General features: G+C 43.7%; 1 pseudogene; it reads left to right on the top strand.

The window, feature by feature from the left end:
- Positions 1-234: 234 nt before the first annotated feature.
- On the top strand, positions 235-1,125 carry LOC105858886 (large ribosomal subunit protein eL6 pseudogene; annotated as a pseudogene).
- The last annotated feature ends 8,070 nt before the right edge of the window (positions 1,126-9,195 follow it).

Genomic DNA, 9,195 nt, shown 5'->3' with positions numbered 1-9,195 from the left:
AATCCTCAACAAAATAGTAGCAAATCAAATTCAACAACACATTGAAAAGGTAATCATGATCAAGTGGGATTCATTTGGGGGATCCAAGGATGTTTCAACATATGCAAATCAATCAATGTGATACATCATATCAACAAAATGAAGGCTAGAAGCCGTATGATCATTTCAATTGATGCTGGAAAAGCATTCAATAAAATTAAACATCCCGCTTAGTTCTCTTTCCCATCTTGCAAGATGGCGGGTGAAACAGTTGAGAACAAGCCGGATACTAAAGAGAAGAAACCTGAAGCCAAGAAGGTTGATGCCAAGAAGGCTGATACCGGTGGCAAAGTGAAAAAGGCTAACCTCAAGGCTAAAAAGGTTAAGAAGGGGAAGCCACACTGCAGCCAAAATCCTGTTCTCGTCAGAGGAATCGGCAGATATTCCCAATCTGCCATGTACTCTAGGAAGGCTATGTACAAGAGGAAATACTCAGTGGCTAAATCCAAGGTTGAAAAGAAAAAGAAGGAGAAGGTCCTCGCCACTGTTACAAAACCAGTTGGTGGTGACAAGAATGGTGGCACTCGGGTGGTTAAACTTCGCAAAATGCCTAGGTACTATCCAACAGAAGATGTGCCTCGAAAGCTGTTGAGCCACGGCAAAAAACCGTTTAGCCAACACGTGAGAAGACTGCGAGCTAGCATCATCACTCCCGGGACCATCCTCATCATCCTCACCGGATGCCACAGAGGCAAGAGAGTGGTTTTCCTGAAGCAACTGAGCAGTGGCTTGTTACTTGTGACTGGACCTCTGTCCCTTAATCGAGTTCCTCTGCGAAGGACACACCAGAAATTTGTCATCGCCACCACCACAAAAATTGATATCAGCAATGCGAAAATCCCTAAGCATCTCACCGATGCTTACTTCAAGAAGTTGCGGAAGCCCAGACACCAGGAGGGTGAGATCTTCGACACAGAAAAGGAGAAATATGAGATTACAGAACAGCGCAAAGTGGATCAGAAAGCTGTGGACTCCCAAATTTTACCAAAAATCAAGGCAATTCCTCAGCTCCAGGGCTATCTGCGATCTCTGTTTGCCCTGACAAATGGAATTTATCCTCACAGATTGGTATTCTAAATTTTTACAAAGGACCTAATTAAATAACTGAAAGAAAAAAAATTAAACATCCCTTTCTGACAATAACTTTTAAAAAACTGGGTATAGAGGAAACATACTTCAACATGATAAAAGCTGTATACAGGAGACCCACAGCTAGTCTCACATTGAATGGGAAAAAACTCAGTCTTTCCTCTAAGATCTGGAAGAAAACAAGGATGGCCATTTTCACCACTGTTATTCACCATAGTACTGCAAATCCTAGCCAGAGAAATAAGACAAAAAAGAAAAGAAGAATAAATAAAAAGAAGATGAAGAAAGAAGAAGAGCAGGAGCAGGAGGAGGAGGAGAAGGAGGGGAAATAAAGGGAATCCAAATTGGAAAGGAAGAAGTTGAATTATCCTTGTTTGCAGACGACATGATCTTATATTTAGAGAAACCTAAGCACTCCACCAAAAACCTTAGAACTAATAAATTCAGTAAAGTTGGAGCATATACAATCAAGATACAAAATTCAGGCCGGGCGTGGTGGCTCACGGCTGTAATCCTAGCACTCTGGGAGGCCAAGGCAGGCAGATCATTTGAGCTCAGGAGTTCGAGACCAGCATGAGCAAGAGTGAGACTCCATATCTACTAAAAAAATAGAAAGAAATTAGCTGGGCAACTAAAAATATATAGAAATAATTAGCTGGGCATGGTGGCGCATGCCTGTAGTCCCAGCTACTTGGGAGGCTGAGGCAGGAGGATCGCCTGATCCCAGGAGTTCGAGGTTGCTGTGAGCTAGGCTGATGCCACAGCACTCTAGCCTGGGCAACAGAGCCAGTCTGTCTCAAAAACAAAAACAAAAACAAAACAAACAAACAAACAAAAGATACAAAATTCAGTAGTATTTATATATTCTGACAGCAAACAATATGAAAAAGAAACCAAGAAAATAATCCCATTTACAATAGGTACAAATAAAATAAAATGCCTAAGAATAAACTTAACCAAAAAAGTGAAAGATCTTTACAATAAAACTATAAAACATTGATGAAATAAACTGAAGAGGACAGAAAAAATGAAAAGATACTTCATGTTCATGGGTCGGAATAATCAATTTATCTAAAATGTCCACACTACCCAAAGTAATCTACTGATTCAATGCAATCTCTATCAAAATATCAATGACATTCTTCACACAAATAGAAAAAATAATTCTAAAACTTATACAGAATCACAAAAGACCCTGAATAGCCAAAACCATCTGAGCAAAAAGAATAAAACTGGAGGAATCACATTACTTGACTTCAAATTACACTACAGAGCTGTAGTAAACAAAACAGTGTGGTACTGGCATAAAAACAGACACATAGACCAATGGACAAAAATAGAGAACCCAGAAATAAATCTACATTTCTATAGTGAGCTTATCTTTAATAAAGTTTCCAAGAACATATGCTGGGGAAAGGACAATCTCTTCAATAAATGGTGCTGGGGAAACTGGATATCCAAAAGCAGAAGAATGAACCTAGACTCCGATCTCTTGCCATATACAATACTCCAATCAAAATGAATTAAAGACTTAAATCTAAGCCCTAAAACTATGAAACTACTAGAAAAAAACTTTGGAGAAATGCTTCAGGACATTGACAAAGATTGCCTGAGTAGTACCTCAAAAGCACAGACAACCAAAGCAAAAATGGACAAATGGTGTTATATTAAGCTATAAATCTTCTGCAGAGCAAAGGAAATAGACAACCAAGTGAAGAGAAAGCCCACAGAATCGGAGAATATATTTGCTTTGCAAACTACATGTCTGACAAGTGATTAAGAACTAGAATGTATAAGGAGCTCAAACGACTCAATAGGAAAAAATGAATTAATCTGGTTAAAAATGAGGAAAAGATCTGAAGAGACATTTTTCAAAAGAAGACATACAAATGGCCAACAGGTATATGAAAAATATTCAACATTATTAGTCATCAGAGAAATGCAAATCAAAACTACAATGAGATATCATCTCACCCCAGTTAAAATGACTTATCAAAAGGAAAAAAAATAATGGATGCTGACAAGGATGTGGAGAAAGGGGAATGCTCATGCACTGTTGGTGGCAATGTAAATACAGCCACTATGGACAACAGTATGAAGGTTCCTCAGAAAACTAAAAGTAGAATTACCATATGGTCCAGTAATCCCACTGCTGGGTATATACCCAAAAGAAAGGAAATCAATATATTGAAGAGATATCTGCACTGCCATGTTTATTGTAGCACTATTAACAATAGTCAAGATTTGGAGTCAACCTAAGTGAATATCAATGGATGAATGGATAAAGAAAATGTGGTACAGATACACAATGGAATATTATTCAGCCATAAAAAAGAATGAAATCCTGTGTTTTGCGACAACATGGATGGAACATTATGTTAAGTGAACATTATGTTAAGTGAAATAAGCCAAACATAGAAAGAGGAATTTTGCATGTTCTCCCTCATATGTGGGATCTAAAAATGAAACCAATTGAACCCCTGGAGATACAGAATAGAATGGTAGTTACCAGAGACTAGGAAGGGTACTGGGAAGGGGGTATAGAGATGATTAATGGATGCAAAAATATGCTTAGATAAAATGAACAAGTTCTAGTATTTGACAGCACAACAGGGTGACTATAGTAAACAATAAATTACTACATATTTTTAAATAAAAGAGTACAATTGGAATGTTCCTAACAGAAGAAATTATAAATGCTTGAGGTGATGTATACCCCAATTACTCTGATTTGATTATTACACACTGTATGTCTGTACCAAAACATTACATGTACCCTATAAATATATACAAGTATCATCTACCCATAATTTAAAACAAACAATTTTTCAAAAGAAAACTAAAAAGTATATATACATAAAGGTAAATGAAAGGGAATAAAAAAACTATAAAAATCAATTAAACACAAAGGCAGTCAAGGAGGACACAAAGAACAAAGACAGGATATATAGAAAACAAATAGTAAAATAGCAGAAACAAAACATTCTTTATTAATAATTACTTTAAATGTTAATGGATTAAAACTCTCTGATTAAAAGACAGACATTGATAGAATGAATTAAAAACTATGCTGAGACTATATATTATCTACAAAAGGCTTACTTTGTATCCAAGAGATCTGAGGCCGCTACACTATTATCAGACAAATTAACTTTAAGTCAAAAAATTGTTACAAGAGATAAAGAAGGACCTTACACACTGACAAAACAATCATCAACACTGAAGATATTGTAATGTGTTCATGAAGAAGACATAACAAGTATAAAATTATACACAACAGACAAAAGAACCATAGCATCCAGGAAGCAAATATTGACAAGAGGGAAGGCTGCTGGTGCCTGAATTCGGAAGGTGGAGAGGATCATCCACCATGCGGTGGGGATACAGTGGCCTGGATTTCAGACACAGAAGTACACCAGCACCCAGTAGGCCAGCAGACACAGGGTCACCTCCCAGTTGAGGGCCCCTGGCACCTCCAGGCCTCCAGACAGCCTCAAGACTTTGTTCCTAGGGGAGGGAGACCGACCAAGCCACTGGGATCTGCCCCGAGGGGTCGTGGCTCCTCCCTCCTGCAGCCCTTGGTCCAGCCGGTCCCTCCCGTCCAGTTGGGCAAGGCCTGCAGGCGCTGTGGTGTGCCTGGAGCCTGGGAGCCCCTGGCTGGCGGGAGGCGGTGGGGCGCCCAGCCGAGCCCCAGGCCTCAGGCCCCCACCCTATCCCACCCCCTGCCAGGCAAGGCGGGAACCAGGGAAGGGCAGTGACCCATGTCGCTGAAGGAGCAAGGCGCATCTGAGCCCCAGGGACTGGCCTGGGCGCTCCCTGAGGACAGGCGGGGACTGGGAGTGACTGCTCCGCATCCCGGGGCTCACGTGCGCGCGCGGGGGAGACCCGTGGACCGGATGGGCTTGGCCCAGGGGCGCCCAGCCCGCTGCCAGAACCCGCCGACGGGGGCCACTGGCGGAAGGAAGCAGCGGATTCTGAGGACTTCTGCTAAGCCTGGTCGCGCACGGCTTTTAAGTGCGTAACCTCGGAAGGGCGCCTCAGCATTCTCCTGACAGGAACTGGCCCTCCACGTATATGTCTTTTGTCTGTTGTGTATATTTTTATACTTGTTATGTCTTCTTCATGACCACATTACAATGTCTTCAGTGTTGATGATCCTTTTGTCAATGTATAAGGTCCTGGGGGCCTCTGAGAAGGAAGGCAGAGCAGCAGCATCCATACAGGTGACAGATGATGGCTCAGAGTTGTGGGGTCTGGAAGGCGCAGGAGGCTCAGCTGTGGAAGGAGACTCAGCCAATGGCGGCCATCGGCCGGGGCGGCCTGCATGGCATGGGCCTGGCCATATTACAGCTCCCAGCCATGGTCGCTCCAATGGTCATGGCGTCCAGGATGGCCCCTTGGCATCCATGCTGTCCCAGCACCCGGAGGTCAGTGCACATCAAGGCTGGTGGCTTTTCCTTTCTGTGGGCTCTACAGGCTCGCTGGCCATGTGGAGACCCCACGCCCAATGCCAAAAGCCGGGGAAGGCCACTGCTGGATTTGTATCCTAGCCAAGGACCTCTCAGGGACTGGGACACAGGGGGACTGGCTGGGAGGAGGGGTAGGAGCAGAAGCAAGAGGGGATATTGGCTCACGCCTGTAATCCTAGCTCTTGGGAGGCCGAGGCGGGCGGATTGCTCAAGGTCAGGAGTTCAAAACCAGCCTGAGCAAGAGCGAGACCCCGTCTCTACTATAAATAGAAAGAAATTAATTGGCCAACTGATATATATATAAAAAATTAGCCGGGCATGGTGGCACATGCCTGTAGTCCCAGCTACTCGGGAGGCTGAGGCAGAAGGATCACTCAAGCCCAGGAGTTTGAGGTTGCTGTGAGCTAGGCTGACGCCACGGCACTCACTCTAGCCTGGACAACAAAGTGAGACTCTGTCTCAAAAAAAAAAAAAAAAAAAAAGAGGGGATATTGGGGTCCAGGAGAAGGGGAAGCTACACTGACAAGAGTGCGACTGCTCAGGGCAGCCTGAAAGGGCTGTGGATGGCCTGAAGGGGTGGCTGGGGGAGGATGGACCTCGGAAGGGGAAGTGGGCCTGAAGCATCAGTAGCAGAGGGTACAGTAACTGGATCTCCACCAGCATCCTAGTGGCGCCTCCCTCCTTCCCCTGGAGGCAGAGATCACCTATGGGTCCCAAGGGTTCCATGTAATGGATGCCTGAGTGGCAGAGCAAGGAAGGCAACATTCTTACCTCTAACTTGGTTTTCATTTCTCTTCACATTTAGCCTATGGACTAAGGAAAATGGCTCTCCTCCAAAATGGAATGTGCACAGCTTCCTTCCCCTCCCCTCTTCATCTAGCCTAATGTTCCTTCCTAGGCCCTGTATCCTTCCCAAGGGCAATGATTCCAACAGTAGCTGTCACTTTATCATTGAGGCCTAATGGTTTGCCTGGCTTGGGTACTCTCATGGACCACATCCAATCACTCAGGAAATTCTGTCATTCTACCCAAAATATCTAGAATGCAACCACATGTCACCACTTCTACTGCTGCCACATCAGTCCAGGCTACAATCATCTCTTGGCTGTCTGGGTGCAATAACCTCCTACCTGGTCTTTCTGATTCTAACCTTAACCCTCTTATAGCCTATCCTCAACGGAGAAGCTACAGCAATCCTTCATTTGAAGATGTAAGTCCAATCCTATGTCTCCCTTACTTCAGTGGCTCCCTTCTCACTTAGAATATAAGCCAAAGTCCTTACAAGGGCTAACAAGCCCCTAAATTGTAATCTCTGAATCCTCCATTACTTCTCTATCTCTTCTACTATGCTCTCTATTGCAAACTCCACGCCAGCCATGCTGGCCTCTTGGCTATGACTTCAACATTCCAGGGTTTCTGCTGAATGAGGTTTTTGCACACTCTGTTCTCCCTCAAATATGACTCATCTCCTTCAAATCTGCTCAGCTGTCATCTCCTCACCCTGCTCCAACATGCAGCTGCCACCCACGGACTAACACAAAATCAAAATCAATCCTCTCACACAGTTCTTTTTCTTTGCCATATACTGCTCACCGCCTTCTAAAACACAGTATAATGTACAAATCTGTTTTGTTTGTTTGGTATTTCTTGTCTCACTTATGTCTTCAGTTGGTGGTCTAGTAACTGTTGTGATATAACAAACCACCCCCAAACTTAGTGACTTAAAACAACAATCATTTGCATCTCCAGTTTGAGCAGTCACTGAAGGTACAGCAGCAGCTGAGGTGGCTGAAATGAGGGCTGAAAGAAGCTGCTTCCAATAACACAGTGGGCAATGCTATGCTGGCTACCAGCTGGGACCACTCAGCAGCATGTGAGGGCCAAGTACTTTGGTTCCTTTCCATATGGCCTGTGCTTCCTCACAGCATAATGGCTGGGTTCCAAGAGTTCATTGAGAGAGAGAGAGAGCGAGAAAGAGAGAGAGAGCATGAGCATGCGCACCAGGTGGAAGAGGTATCACCTTGTATGACCCAGCCTCAGTGTCCCCTCTGTTCTATGCCTTTGATCAAGGCCATCACTACCCAGGTTCTAGAGGAGGGGACATAGATTCCCCCTCTTAATGGGGACTGGCAAGATTGTGGAAGAGCAAAGAGCAAACAGGACAGGAAATATTGTTGCAACCATTTTTAAAGAAGGCAATGTACTAAATTGAGTCCCCCAAAGGCAAGGACTCCCTAGTGGGGAAAGCAGGACAGGAAAGGGGAAGAATCCAGGCAAAGGTGCAATCTCAGGAGGAAAGATTCAGCCTGGTCCCACAGAACTCTGCAGTGTAATTCCTATTTTGAGTTTGTCCCAATGTGAGGTAAAGGAGCTGAGATTTGGTAACGCTGCACACCTCAGAGGGGATGGCAGGGAGGGTCAATTCCGAGGCATTGAGCTGGCAAGAGGCACACCAGACAGAATATGGGGTACCAGAGAATTTGGGCAGAGCTTACATTCTTACTCCCGAAAGAAATACATCTTTGTTTCACTCATTACTGTATCCCCCAGCACCCACAAGAGTACCTGCAGCAGGTGGTCATTAAGTATTTGTTGAATTTAATACATGTTTCTTTTCTTGCTTCTATTTTTTGTGCCTTGATGCTGAAGGTCTTCCACACCCAAGATAATAAGTTTTCCTGTAGCTTCTAATACTTTTTACAGACATGTTTCTTGCATTAACTTCCTAATGCCCTTGGGGTGGTTTTTTTCCCTCCATGCTCAGCGGTTTGCTGAAGTATAATTTCCATGCAGTAAAGTATACAAATATTAAATTTACAGATTGATAAAAATTTGCATATGTACACGCTTGTAAACACCACCTAGATTGAGATGCAGAACGTTGCCATAATGCCAGAAAGTTCTCTTGTGCCCCATTCCAATAAATAATAATATCCCTAATAAAGGTAACAAGGTAACCATGATTCTGACTTCTAACACCATAGAGTATAAAAATGAATCAAAAGTATGAAGTTGAAGAACAAAAAAAATTGAAATAATTTAAAAATTCAAGACAAGGCCAGGCGCGGTGGCTCACTCGTGTAATCCTAGCACTCTGGGAGGCCGAGGCAGGTGGATTGCTTGAGGTCAGGAGTTCGAAACCAGCCTGAGCAAGAGCAAGACCCCGTCTCTACTATAAATAGAGCGAAATTAATTGGCCAACTAATATATATAGAAAAAAATTGGCTGGGCATGGTGGCGCATGCCTGTAGTCCCAGCTACTCAGGAGGCTGAGGCAGTAGGATTGCTTGAGCCCAGGAGTTTGAGGTTGCTGTGAGCTAGGCTGACGCCATGGCACTCTAGCCTGGGCAACAAAGCGAGACTCTGTCTCAAAAAAAAAAAAAAAAATTCAAGATAAACATAAAACAGGTTGCATTCTTTTACATGAAGGCAAACAAAGGTTAAAAGTCAGTAAAATATAGAGTCTGACCATGGAACAGAGACCAAAACAACAGCAGTGACTGGAAGCAGAGTGGCCAGGATGAGGCAGAGGGAACGTATAAAGTTTATCGTCCCGCCTTTGCCATCGCCACCCACCTGGAACCAGTGTTGGGCTGTG

The sequence above is a fragment of the Microcebus murinus genome, unplaced genomic scaffold, assembly GCF_040939455.1.
Source record: "Microcebus murinus isolate Inina unplaced genomic scaffold, M.murinus_Inina_mat1.0 scaf005_hap2_Mmur4.0, whole genome shotgun sequence".
In the NCBI taxonomy this organism is placed as follows: Eukaryota; Metazoa; Chordata; class Mammalia; order Primates; family Cheirogaleidae; genus Microcebus; species Microcebus murinus.
This window is presented reverse-complemented; position numbering and strand designations above follow the sequence as displayed.